Here is a 14,953-nt window from a genome sequence, read left to right as displayed (position 1 = left end):
GAGATGATTTTATTCAATAGATAGAAAAGCTTAGGTCAAAATAGTCATCTTTTTTTCTCAAGAGCAACATCCATTGAAACACACAGGCTGAAGGCAGAATAAGGTTAAGCCTTCCCAAAATGGGAAAAAAACCCTCAAATCTTACCTAGATGATGTCATCATCTACACCTATAATTTACAATTTTGAAAACTGTAAATTTCAAAATTGTGAATCCTAAACTTTGAGCTGATTGACTGATTTATGTGTTCTAATGATGTCCCATTATTTTACATATTTTTCATTTTAGGCACAATTACTACAGTTTAAAAATAGCAACAACAACAGAAAACACGAACAAAAACCACAAACAGGAAAGAACTATGCAAAGTTGCTTAGGAAGAAATAAAAAATTACCATCTCAGGATGTTTTTTCTTAAACTTGAAAATGAAGGCAATCACGTTTACTCATGTCTGTAAAACAGAAGGAAACATTTCAGTCTAGATAAAGAAACTGGACACATACAAACAACTACATCTATGGGAATTATTCTGGAAGCTGGATGGCCCATGAGCACTGGGATGCTCCTCACATCAGAGTTTTCAATGCAGCTAAGGGTGCAAATGACTACCGAGTTCTCCTGACATAAAAATTTACATCTGAAAAATCACTACATGAGAGCAAATTTTGGATCAGGATAAGCTGTCACTGAAATGATCATGCTGCAGAAAGATTCCTGACTTTTACAAAAGAAAATACAGTCATATTCAGTGACTTTTTTTTCAAAACAAAACATGGACACACTACATTCACATCACTTTATGCTACAGTGAACATTTCTCTTCGTATCTCTCACAGTAGTAATGGCAGGATAGAAGTACCAAAGTGAAAAATACTATCTAAGAGCTGGTATTCTCCCACAGATATGGGATATCTGTGCCTGGTTCAGAGACATCCAGCCTGAGTTTTCTACAGCCCCTGTAAAAACCATAAACATTAGACAAGCACTGGACTGTTTCCTATGTTCTCTCAAACTTTATTACATTGGTTTATGCTTCCAATGGGTATCAGAAGGAGTGGAAATCAACGTCAAGGGGTGGCATAATCAGATGAAAACAACAGCATTATGCACATGAGATATTAAAGAAGTATTGATTAGCTAAAAGATTTGAAATATGCACCTTATCTAGTGCTACTTCCATACTGTGGCTTTGAAACAGGGACTGTAATTTATAGCATCTAATTTTTAACTCCTGTAGATGTGAAATCCTCAGCCTCCCTCTCCAGAGTAACTGAGACATATTTACTACTAAGATTTTATACCAGGGGCCTTTTTGTTTACAATGTTTCTTGCCAGCAAACATACTGGTTGCATGAGTACCTAAACTCAATGTATCCCCCACCTCTTGTAAAATGTTACAAAGAGCAACTGGTTTTTTTCTGTGCTAATTGTTGACATTCTACCTTATCAGGAGTAAAATGAATAGGGAAGGTTTTCCACAGCAAAATAAAGAATGCACATAGTAAACCCTGGATCCCAGCCCTGAAATCCAATTTTATACTCATTTCTTTGGCTTTGCAAGACACTAGGACAGCCTGTAGCTTACCAGAAATATAGCATTGACACTGACAATCCTAGTTTAAGCAGCTGTTCTGCAGATGCAAAGGAAGATTTAGAATGTTTCCTGGACAAGCAGCCTGAAAATTACTCTCACAGATGAATAAGCATCAATACAAGACACACTGTTACAAACCTTGTATTTCTGTATAACAGATAATGAAAAACCATCTGTCCATTGTGGTTATTTGCCAAGCAGCCAGCCCAGCATACCATTTTACTACCTGAATTTAAGACACCCTACTAATAAAACAATATTTCTTAACTACTTCATTCTGTCTGCAAATGCTGATTAAAAACTTCATTATTTAACCCACCTTTTTCAAGGTCAGTCATGAACATATAAAGGAGATTAATGCCTGAAAGTATAACTGTTTTCCTCTTTTGGATTTGGAGAAAAATAAGAGACCTTCAAATTAGTGAAAATCAGTGTTGATATTTTATTCTACAGGAATTTCTCAAGTTTAACATAATATTTCTGTGGATTTTCAATGATCAATACCCTGTGATCTCAATATCCTGTTCCAGTCCTAGTTGTTTCATGATGTCAGAAGCCAGTGGGTTTTAAGAGATAAACTGTAGTCAGCACTGCTTTAGTCCAACAAATAACATGAAGAATATGTTTGCAATTAAAATTCACACAATGGAGTCTTTTAAGTGAACACATTTTAGTATCAGTAGCAGCACATGTCGATGATGAAAAATACGCAATGGCATGGTACTCGGCGCTGTATTATGCAAATGGATGCAGCAAAGGTCAAAGCTTATCTCAATCTCATAATAATGTAGTCTGCAGAGAATAATTAATTTACAGTGTGCTTTCTTATGTTGTGTACCACAACACTAAAAGCCATTTTATTTGGGAATTTTCTTTTTTTATGTTGCAGAGAGAAATAACATCAAAGGTTTTCAATTTTCTCTTTGGGGACCAGGGGGAAGGGAAGGCACAGTTCTTTATTTTCTATAGCAACACCAAGCTAAAATAAAAGCACTGAAAATAATGCCTTTTAATTGCTAAAATGCTGTTCATTTTTGGTGTTTAGGAATGAGATTTCTATGCCCAACAGCTGCCTTATATTATGAGAGCAGACGTGTTAGAACAATTTCCATGAGGCAAGCAGTACTATAATGATTCAGTTATACTCCACAGTTCCCTACAGAGAATTACAGTTTAGATGTATTATCTATTTCTAAATTGCCAAAGCCCTGTGCTGGGAATTGCAAGTGTCATCCAGAGCAGAGAGGTTATCAAGTTGGAAACATAAAAATCCAGGACGCTAACCTGAGTCTGAGGTGCTGGTTGGAAGTTGGGAAGCTGCTGTTCTGTCACTGTAGCCCGACCTTCTACATACACTGGTCCAGTTCTAATTTCCCCTGTCTACCTTTAAGGTAGTTTTGAGAGCTAAGGAAGTTGAGGCTGCTGGTGGCTGATGGGAGTCTTTTCTCCTGACCAATTATCAAGCATTTCTAAGAATTGACAGCAGTTCTGACCATTAAAAAGTGAATTCAACTTGTGAACACCCCCTTAAAAAGTACAGTCAGAGCTCTCTTGTTCTCTTTGGTTTCCGGCTTCTGAGAAGGTAACGAGGCTCTGTGGTAGCCTCCTCCCCTCCCCCCCCCCCCTTTTAGTGCTTTTATTTTAGCTTGGTGTTGCTACAGAAAATAAAGAACAACAATTTCTCAGCTTTGCAAGAAAAATACCATTCAAGAGCTGATGGTCAGAGCAGCCCATGCTACGTTATGCAAACACTTTTTCACACCTATTTTTAAATACACATTACACATAGAGAGTTGTTTAAACAAGAGTGGTCCTCTGACATACACCTCAAGAGAGCAGATCTCTAAGCAATAGGATGAGATGTCTGTGTTCTTTTAAATCTGAGGGATCTTATTCCTTACTCTCAAATATTTGTACTGTCTTCTCATTTTGAGCTGGAAGCTAAATATAGCTGCTTGGGAATCAATGGGGTCACACTGCACAGATGACAGAAAACCACCATGACCAAGAAGTAATAATTACGTTACAAGAAGCCGTGTTTTACACAACCAGTTTAAAACAATTAACTGAGGGTTAATTGGTACCACTGGAAGGCTGTCATTCATCAGAAATCTTAACTCTCCAATTCCAGCTTCACTTCCTTTAGCTTAGTTTTCCTCATATTTTCTGGGAAGCTGCACATTTGTGATTGTTTCAGGGGAACCTGAACATGATCTTCATGTGATCCAGTGGTCTCTGAAGCTCATTCCCTGCTGTTTGCACAGGTCAGAACAACTCCTGTGTGGTTTTCATCTCCTTTATGTGAGAAACTTTCACAAAGGCAAGTACTTTTCTCCATCCCTACAAGTCCTCTGCCACTGTAACCTCGAGTGTTCATCACAAGATGCAGAACTAGACCAGAGGCAATGCCATCCAAACTAATCCAGATCCAGTTGTTCTTATGTCAGTTACCTTTACACACTCCAAATGCAACACCAGCAATTTCCAGGGAAGGTGAAAATGCTACAGAGTAGTTAATGTTGACAGTAGTTGCTAAAAGGTCATTTGGAGACATTCATTAGTTGTTTGCTGTAGCAGACAGTCATTATTATTGGCAGCAGAAATTGGCAGAAAGCACTGTTATTGTCAGAAAGCATTAAAAGAGTGTCATTTGTCAATATGTGCTCTTCTACAGAGCAGCAGGCCAAGAGAATTCCATCTTTCAATTTAAATGGGGAAAAAAAAATAGCATAAAATACCCTGACATGCTTTCCTGATACCAGCATGAAAGATGCTTTAGGAACTCTGTATCAGCCCACTATTCTGCCTGGGAACAGAAGAGCAGAAAACACGAAAAATTATTTTACCCTAAATTTCAGTTTTTAGGATTCCACTTGGAGTTCTTCCAGAATGAAGAATCTCTTTGACTATCCACCTGTCAGTCAAGCACATTTAGCACCACCTCTATTTCTAAGCACAGATACCTAGATGTTGCTATGTAAATGAAAAATACATTAATAGTCAAGATCCCTTTTTTTTTTCTCTATGTATTTGAGCAAATGCAATCATAGTACATTAAAGACTTGGAAGGTGGAAGTAAAGTATAAATCTAAGTTGCATCTCTTTATAATTTTCTATTACAGCACTCTAATAATGGAATTAATAAAACTTGCATTTTCATGCTGTCAAGTTACATTAAAAAGCATTATTTAGCCCTCTCCAAACCTACACTCTAATAAATGTCAAGTTCCCAGTTATTAGGTATTTAAATATTTGTACAAAGATATAACTCAGATAATGAGAACGCACACTGCAGACATGTGTGCTGTTATAATAACCTGAGATAAATAACCTGGGACAATTATTCCCAGTCCTAATAAAGCTGATTTTCTAATCAAATGTCAATAAAATGATTTGGTTTTAATATGGACACAATTTCAGTAATAACTGACTCACTGAATAATAACTTTCAGAATCAACATGGAAGCACTGTTAATTTTTTTAAGACATCGTTCATTCTCCAACTGGCTTCCTTCACCTCAAGCACTCCGAATCCTCTCCATTCAGTAAGGCAGTCCAAGGGTGGCACTTCACTTTCATTTCTATATTTGTCCCTGTCACAGGAGAAGTGACAAATAAGAAAATGGAAGATAACAGAATAAAGGGAATAGTTTATAGGACAGCATCTTTGGTTTGTAGTCCATTTCACTGCTCATCAGCCAGGTCTCTGTTTTCAATTAGATTGTCCCAACGCTTTTCCGTAAGGAAGATGATGAGCAAATTCCTGTAGTACACCTTCCCTGGCTCAGTCCTTCATTTGGCTGTCTGCTGGATGCATTCAGTTTTCTAGGAGAAGTTGACAAACTGAAAGCCAGTGTAATACCACGGGACAGGAATTACAAAGCAACTAAATGCAAACTGGTAATTGCAGAAGAGTTGATGCAAATCTTATGTCTTCAGGGCTCCTGACAGCTTTGAGTACTAATTTTGACCTTGACTGTAATTCTTCTCCTAATTCAAGAGCTTTCCTTTTTATTCTAGTCATTAACAATAAATTGAATTTTTAAAAGAATTTACATAGTCAAAGAGGGCGACATGTTTTCAACTTCAAACATTTGCATATTCTTAAGGGAGTTGCTCATGTACCCTGCTGGTGAACCATCGAGGAAAAGATGGTTACTGTGTTACAAAAGCAATAAAACATGCAATTTACTAAAACACTGTCTGAAATATTACCCATGGAAGAATGAGTCTGATTAGCTAACAGGAACAGATAGGTTTATGATTGCAAGTTTTATGACTATTTGATAACATAAAGCACTTTTTTTTTTCTCAAAAGGAAGTTGCAGCACTTAACGCATTTGCTGAGCTTAGTCTTGTCAGCACTATAAATCACTCAAGTTGCACTCCTCAGAAATAAAATCTGCACTACATGGTTAGAAAATTACAGTGTGCTAATAAACTCCTTGAGAGATAATTTCTGATTTTCAATATCTAGCCCAAAGAACACTTATTCCTACAGTCAAAGGTATTTATTGCTGATAAAAATATAAATAATATCACCAGTTACTTACATTTAATAATGACCATAACTGACCTGGAGCAAGTTATTCCTTACATTTAAAATCAAAAAAGATGATAATCTTTGATGATGGGTTTCAATTACACTTGCAAGATGCAGTAATACAAGACAACTAGGCGATACACTTGGCTGACAGTTTTTCATAACATTTCCCTGGTTGGAAATAAAAAAAAAACCAAAAAAAACAAACTTGTTTTCTAGTCTTTCCTCAGCTTTTGGCCAGACTGAATTATTCAATGTATCCTCCAATCACATTTTCTCAGTGTTTGGTTCAAGCCCTGTTGTGTTGATTCTATCACAAACAAATATTAATGGAATGCCACAATCACACTTGCACAGCAAGGAAACCTTGAGGCACTACATCCTGGCACTGTCATACGGTTCCCAAGGGCAAGTGAGTCCTTGACTTCAGGAATAATATTTGTTATTTCTCTATTATTGCTATTTTAAAGACTGATGTTTATTTAAGGACTACTAATTATTATTTTAATGCCGCATCAAACAACTTACTGACAAAACAGTGTTTGATATTAGAATGAACTTAAATTAAAATTACTGCAACATCATCTCTAAAAGTACCTGTTCCACCTGATTTTATATTAAGGAAAAATTAGGCAGAGCACAGCTGAATAGGTGATGGCAGATCAGAATCATCCAAGCACTAAAGAAAAGCAATGTAAGAAAAAATAACCTGGCAGCCAGCTTAGTAGAAATGACAGGATGACCTTTTCTAGGTATGTGGTCTGAAGTTTCATTAAGGCAGAAGTTCCCAGACTATTTTCACTGGAGATGCAGGTATTGAGACTGCAGATGTTCCACAGACAGCTCATTAGTCACACAGTGATTCCATTCACCAGGTTCCTTCCAGCTGAGAAACTCAAAAGACGTACAACAAAAAAAAATATTAAAAAGTGTGTTAATGATGTCACATTTGTCTATGAGCCATTTTCATTATTACAGAGAGGCCTCTGTGTCAAAGGGACACTTTCAGAGTGTCTCAGAGAGACACAAAGTCTTCCTGGAACAATCTCTATTAAAAACAGGGCTCGTCCTGCAGAAATCTTCAGCATCCTCACCTCCAGCTGCTCCATTTGCCTCACGAACACATCTCACTTCAGCCATATGGAAGCACCCGTTCACTCAGTCTGCTTCCCTCCCATCTCACTTGCATTAACTGCTCATCACCTAAACCAGAGATCTGTCCTGTCCCATTCTTTCAGCACCAGCCCTGTTGATGCTAACAAAAACAGCTTTCCTCTCAATTCTGACACCAAGGCTGATGCTGAGCACTACGAATGAATTTTTCATTTTTTTAAATCTTGAAGGAGCACAATAAGATATGCAAACAAAGGCTGCAGAACTCTGGAGTGCCTGATGTTGGAATGATGAGCTACAAACATCTGAAGGAATTTAACAATATCCTTTAGTTAGTCTGAATTGTATTTAAAAAAGTATAAAAAAATAGTCAGATTCCTCTCAAATTCATCACAGTTTTACCTTACAATACTCTGGTCTCTCTGACACACAAATCTGCAGATTAATTAGTCCTCCAAAACAGGTACATGAGCACGAGGTTTCTGCCTAGGTAAAGACCCCTTCCAAGCCGTTTTTCCTGCTTCTGTGGCCCAAGAAACCACCCATTAAACTGGAAACAACAGATAATTCGCCCATAATTACAGCTGCTTGCATGTTGTCTGGTCTATTTACATATCCTTGAAACTATTATGCCCAATTAGTAGTTTGGATTGGTTCTCCCTTCTAGTGGTAAGAAGGGAAAAATCTCTTAAAAAATGTCATCTCTTAGGCTTTCCACTGAATATGCCACTCAGCCACCCTTAGGCCACTGCTATAAGGTAAAAAGCTGTGCCTTTATAAACCAGTTGCTGTTTTTCCCTGTACCTAGTTGTCTGTGCTGGGTGCATGCACTCCACTGTACAGATACTGCCAGCTGAGTACACTCTATAGTTAACAACCTGAAAGCAACTCTAATTTCAATTAGTCCAATATTATATGCACATTCACCCTCCAGAAACGTAGAGTATTTGTCAAATATCACTTTGAAGAATCTTGGTTTAGCTGCTGAAACACCTACACACCTAAAAAAATATCTATTATAGCTTGTACAATTGTACGTTTTACTCTGTGGCTACTGTAAAACAAAATGAATTATTTTGGTGCTGGATGGAATATTTTAACAGGAACATTTCAAGTAAGTATTATCTTGGATAGCACTAGAGCATCAAAATACTTGGGGCTGTGAAGGAGCTGCCTTTTGTTCATAGCAGGCAAGGACTACACGATACTCTATTAAATACTCAGACGTACGTGTTCCTCAGGCCAGTTTTATTCATCAGCTACACAGAACTCCAGTGTCTTAATTCCTCCTGAAATTGTGACTCCCTGCAGTTCTCTCCCAAGAAAAGAAGACACATACTAAACTCACAGCTCAGAGAGTGCTGCCACCCAGGATTGCCAGCACAACCCTCAGAGGGAGCTGGTCAAGGAGCTGTTCCTCCCAAAGTGCTGGAGGGAAGGTTAGCAGAGGGCAAGATCTCTAACAGCCTATACTATGGAGCTGCTCCTGAACAGGAATTAATAAATCTATCAGTACTAGACTCCTCTGTGTGGCTAGGAAGGATTTTAGCATTCTCCTTACCCGAGTTAACCAGACTGCTCCTTAAGTGTGTTCTCCCCATCTGTTCTCCTCCTTAAAGTGTTGTTATTGATCATCTCTGAGGCTGAATTCCCTTTGCTAGGGCAGTGTCACTTTTGTTTCTTAGCATCAAGTCTTTGGGACCTTCTGTTGTGTGATTTCTTTGCAAAAGATTTGAATCATTGAACCATTTGAATTCCCTGTCAAAATGGTCTCTGGAGATGGATGATGAGCACCACCAAAGCCTCTGGAATGACCAGCAGCTGTAGAAGCTGGGATTCTTCACTCTCCAGAACTGGAATCTACCTTGCTTTGAGGACAAGTTTCCATGCTGCTGTCAGCACAGCAGCTCAAGGAAAACATCACAGCGGATGTCTCGCACGGCTTGTTCCCCTTCAGCCTCAGTGTTCAGGCTGACTGCTTGCCACTTGTGCTGCTACTTGGACTGGCCTCAGGTTACACAGGTCTTCGCAGTAAACCTACCTGCAACATCCCTATGAAAATGAGCATCCACAGAGGACTTTACAGCTCTAGAGGAAGGTTTTATTAAAGAAAAAAATAAATATTTTGAGAACACAGAAAAATCAGTGAATTTGTTAATGATTACAGCTACGACAGATGGAATTTGCATTTATAATTTTATCCTGCTTTACTTGTATTTTACCTATTTCAGAAGAATATAGTTCCCTCAAATACTTACACCTAACGCCAAGTACAAATTTGGCTGCCACTACCTGTATCAAAGACCACTTAGTTCATCTCCAGCCCAGCATTTGTGAACAAAATTCACTGAGAGAACTTCTGCTTCCATGGGATGTTCATTGATTTGTGCTGTCTTCTAATGCACTGTTTTAAAAGTGAATTCTTTTATTGCAGCACATTTTTGAAAAAGCTCTTGCTGCATCAGAACCACAAAAACTTTACAGAAGGTCAAAATCAATATCAGTCTTGTTTGCCTGTAAATAAGATGGAATGACAGATCAGTTGCTCTCTGTCATTTCTGGCTGTAAAGTAGCTTAAGAAACGCATGCCATGGTAATGACACAGGAGGGAAGAAAAGGAATCCACCCAGTATCCAAAGTACCAAAAGGGCTGAAGAATTAACCAGGTCAGTGTTGACATTATGTCACATCCTCCACCAACTCTAACAGCTATTACCTGTTTTCTACCTTAAAAATACAACCCTTTAAAGAAGGGTTGTGTCCCAGTCTTGCAGCTGAAAATTTCAGTTTAGAAAATTCTAGTCTAAATTCCAACATAAGCACCTATTTTTGGTACTGGCTGCAGTGAATCTCCATGCCTCATTTAAACAATTATGCCATTAAGTGTTCGGATTAAACACTTTTGTAGTGTGTATGCATAATTAAATACAGGTGCCTTGACGGTGGGAAACCTCAGCAGCCCATCTCATTCACATGCAAGCCAGACATCCTCTTATTCCCTAGATCATGCATAAAAAGAAAAACTATTTTAATACTATCCCAAATGCACATGACAGCACAAATAAAGTGCTTTCAGCTTTACAGTATCCATTACAATTAATTATCCCAAAGTCCTCGGCATCAGCTGTGAAAAGCCCTTTCTTTTTGAATAAATGGACTCCATCAAAATTCTACAGGCACCTGAACTGACTGCAAACGAACACAAATATTCACTGGCATCTTGTTACAAACAAAGGCCTTTTCTCTAAGAAGTTGTCTGACACAGGATTTTACTGTCCTGGATTTCTAGTATAACAGAGAGCATAATGCTTTCGCTAGCAGATAAAGCTAAGAATGTGTGGTGTATGATATTTCAAGAGATAAGGCCAATAACAGGAGAAAATATTAATGTTTTTTGTCATTTTTTTTGCCTTCATAAAGTCAGTAGAGCTATTTCACCATGGCTCAGTTTATTCAGTGGCAATTAGACTGCTCATTATGCTACCATAAATCAAGTAACAAATGAGAAATCTCCCAGAACCTCTGATAATACAAAATGAGAAAGAACATCCAAGTAGACTACAGGCTAGAAATTTCTAAGTGAAAGGAACAAACTCAGTGTACAAAACCTACCTAAGCATTAAAATTCTGCTTAGTTAGAAGGCTACTGAGCTGACAAAAGCTCAAAACTTAGTAATGGATCCCTTCTCCCTTCAGGACTGGAATAGCAGAAAAGAAAATCAGCATTTTATCATTTCAATTCTGTGTTAAATCCTGTCTTTCTGACACCCCATTTGTCAAGGTTAATATTTGCCTTTCATTGTCCCTAAATAAATTCTGCTTATTATAGTTACCAAAGTTACCTGGCATTTTATAGTAGAGTCAGCATTTGCTCTGTTATGAACTCTGCATTGTAGGTATTTTAAACCCTCTCCTTCCTCTGGGTGAAACGATTTCTGTAACAATGGCTATTCTAGGGGTCTATTTTGGGATGGACCTATATTAAAGCTACTGCAAAAAGGATGTCATTAAAATACAAATGTAGAAGAACGATACTCCTCAGATTGCTTCATCCTTGTTGCACAGCACTTACATTTGTATTGATTTTATAATGAATGTACATGAGATCAGGGAAGTGCTGACTTTTTCTTGTTCTGCCACGTCCATTGCTGCTTTTCTTGTCTAAATGAGGTGCAGTGTCTCACTGAACTATTAAAAAAGAAAGACTAACAATATGGGATTCATTTTCTCTTGCAGCATAACCATTACAGAGCTTCTCTCCTAAGGCACTAGGTATAACTAGCTTAGTGAATTAAAAAAAAAAAAAAAAAGAGTGACACCTGTGATTTAGTATTTTCTAGAATGCACAGCTTGAAAGAAATGGCAGTTTGGAACTCTAGTAAAACACTGACTGAAGCACCACCAGCTAACATGCTCCTACCCCTCCACCCTCAGCATACAGAGATCCCATGGACTGTACTATGTAAGATTCTCCAAGTGATGATGGTAATGAGTTAGGCTGAAATAAGGTACTAAAACACTGCCAGTCAGAGGTTTGAGAAGTCTTCCCAGCACATTAGTGCCATTTTCTTAGCTGTGAGACCTCTTGAAAATGTCATTTCGAGATAATATCTAAACCATTAGCTGGCACTAGAAAGATGGAGATGGTAATTCAGTGGCAGTGTAAGTACAGCTCAGAATGCCAAAGGAGAGCAATGCTGAATTCACACTTCGACACTGACCTTAAACAGATAAATCCTGTCAATAACTTTCCCAAAGGCAATAAAGAAGGCAAATTATCATAATTGTCTTGTTTCTTGACAATTAGTTCACCTAATGTGTTTAATACTACTAGATACACCATTTACCACAAGACAATTAATACCAGGTGACAGAGAGAATGTCAGAGCTTTTTCCCAGGTACTCTGCTTCAGAGATAGTTTCCTATTTGCTTCACAGGCCGTTTCCAAGCACACTGCAGGCTGACAAGGGACAGCACATTGACACTGTTAGAAATGTTAGGCAGGTAAAAAAGCCTTAAGTATTACACCTTAGCTCTTTAAACATTTATTTGTACAGTACATCAAATGAGAAGAAACTTTGGCAGCTGTACACTCTATGCAAAAAAAAAATAATAAATTTGTACTAGCTGAAAATACGCTGTTAGGCTAGGAGGAGTTAAAACTAAAACAAAAATAATCCCCATCTTTTGTGCTTGACACATGAACAGTTTTGAATTTTCTATGAAGTGCAGGTCTGTTCTGAGACACTGCAGAGGCGAAAGACATCCCGAACTAACAATATTTACTTACTTACTCCAGGGCCCAAAACTGTTTACAGACACTACTGAAGACAATCACGACCAAGAAAGCCAGGCCACATCATGTATGGCAAGGGCATTTTATAATTAGAAATGTGCTTAATATTAAACAGAGCAGGAAGTTTGAGCCTACCCATAGATACTGAAGGTTTTTTGTAAGGATGGGACTGTAGCTTTTTTCTGCCACCAATGCAGCAACTATCTGAAATTTGGTGGGGAGGATGAAACAAATAGAAGTAGTGTAGCTGCATGAGGTCGGCATTGACAAAGGGAAAAGTTTCATACTTCTGTTGGCCATTCAAGGATTTCACTGTTATCAGTTACAGATCAAACTTCTTTACTAATATGCCTGTGGCTGAGTTTTGAATTAAGTATCTTGGATATAGAGAGCAGTGGAGTTGGGTCAAAATGTACCTGGTGCCCTATTACTTCATCTACCTGTCTACCTGGGTTTTTAATACCTTCAGCACACTACTTTAGATGGCAAAGACAAGGCTAATTGGACTTCACAGAAAGCAGAGAAAAGAAAACATGACAAGCTTCTGAAAATAACTCTCAAAGGCTTTTAATTTCAAAGAGGCTTTCCTCCTTTTCCAGAGAAGCAATCCCCTGCCAACTTTCTCATAAGAACAGGCCGGTTTCAATGTCACAAAAACACAGCAAGCAGCAACAAAGGCTGCTCCGTTACACCAACCATCCCACCTGGGGTTGCTTACTGGCCAGAGCTCCAAGCTGGGAAACAGGAAGCATTATAGAGAATGCTGAAATGCTGTGTGATGACCTTGGAATAGGATCCACAACTGAGAGTGAGATGGAACTACAAGACACACTGAAAAGTCTGGAAAATCTATGACAATTGCTGCAGTGATTATAAATTTGGTTAACTACCACCTCACTGTTGTAAGCAGGAACAAGCAGGCCCAATGGTATGTAATGGTGTGACTCCCTGCTCAAAATTTAATTGTTCTCTAGTACATCTTCCAGGATTTTTTGGGTAAGTATGGTCCCTCAGCACTCTTGTGACAAGAAGCTTACTTGTAAACTTGTACTTTCGGTACCACTGTAGACAAGTTCTCAGGAAGTCTTTTTTCAGCTGCTGTTCGACAGAGAAGAATAGACTAGACCATTACAAGCTTCCCCAGGATGCAAACTAAGGAGATTTCACAACTAAAACACTATTCAAGCAAATGATAGCCTTCTTTCAACTTACTTGAAAAGAGCTTCCAAGACAGCTTATTTCATAAATGAAAACTGTTGCAGTAAAACTGATTAAAATGTATTACATTATTTATAGTTCAAAGTTATCTCTGCTTCAGGCAAGGTATTTATACCTTTCATCAGGATTAACTATTTTTACCAAGTATTTTTTAAAAGTACGCCACTCAATTTTAATTCAATCCATTACACCTCTAAGTCTATTTTAGGGAGATTTCTGAGGATTTATTTCACAATAGATGAACTTAATGTGTATTTCAGAGGGAGACAGGATGGGTGCTTGCAGAGTTATGGAGAGATGATCCACATATTTGTCTCCTAGCAGAAGAGTTTAGTATTAAAAGAGATATGCAATGTATACACTGGCTGGTATTTAAAGCTTGTTTCAATACATCTTCTCTTCCATACCTGAAAAATATGCTGAAGCCACTGACAACATTTCTTTTGGGAGCACATATTAGTGGCTATTAACACACAACTGACTGGTGTGTTTGTCAACTGATAATTTCAGAGTGGTGCAGTTACATCAAGAAAGCATTTTGTGTATTGGTTTCCAAAATTTGAACTAAAGCATCCTACCTGTTGCACACAGACCATTAGGCACTTCTCTATTTACTTTCTGTTAGCTGCCAAGGGGAGCTCCTACATCAAAACTGCAAGTCTTGAAGAACTTCAGGCAAATTCTACATTTTCATTACATACTGATAAAGCCTGTTACAGAAATTCTCCGTCTTTCAGGTCATTCCTAGTAAGAGTGAAATTCTGCTTTTATAACCAATATATCATTCTTTTTCTTTTCCTCATACCAAAAGGTACAGCTGCATTACATTTCCCTGTGCTGCAACATCTGCATGTTTATTCAATTTTAAAGGGTTTAGTTATTTTTTTCAGCAACTTCCTACACACTGAAGGATTTTTTTCCCCCAAAAGCAAAAAAAAAACCCAAACTAATATATCTCTTGAGCACAAATGGAAGTGTCTGATACTAAAAAAATAGCCAGTCTAGTACTTTGCAGCTACATTTCTAAAAATGCCAACAGAAGAAATGCCTTTCACTCCAAGTCTTCTGAAGTAAATTGATTCGGTTTGGTAAGCACTACCCAGCTGCCTCGGTGTCATCTGGCATAAGTAGATACATCCTTTGCTTTGTAAGATCCATGCTCACAAATTACTGTGCATCATACCTGCC

The 14,953-nt window shown here is 38.0% G+C and overlaps 1 long non-coding RNA gene across 10 annotated transcripts in view; it reads right to left on the bottom strand.

Moving 5' to 3' along the window:
• LOC148184224 (uncharacterized) overlaps window positions 1-14,953 on the bottom strand; it is a 65,828-nt gene that overhangs the window by 18,110 nt on the left and 32,765 nt on the right. For 6 of the 10 annotated variants that reach the window (XR_015772831.1, XR_015772825.1, XR_015772829.1 and 3 more), the window contains exon 2: window positions 395-451. The exons of the other annotated variants lie outside the window; for them this stretch is intronic. This is a non-coding gene — a long non-coding RNA (uncharacterized LOC148184224). The remainder of the gene's footprint in view (window positions 1-394; window positions 452-14,953) is intronic. 10 annotated transcript variants of the gene reach the window in all.

Source organism: Pseudopodoces humilis, chromosome 6 (assembly GCF_049639895.1).
Source record: "Pseudopodoces humilis isolate 2021_Gansu_Grassland_sample_001 chromosome 6, ASM4963989v1, whole genome shotgun sequence".
Lineage (NCBI taxonomy): Eukaryota > Metazoa > Chordata > Aves > Passeriformes > Paridae > Pseudopodoces > Pseudopodoces humilis.
Note: the sequence above shows the minus strand (reverse complement) of the source record. Positions and strands in the feature narration are given on the sequence as shown.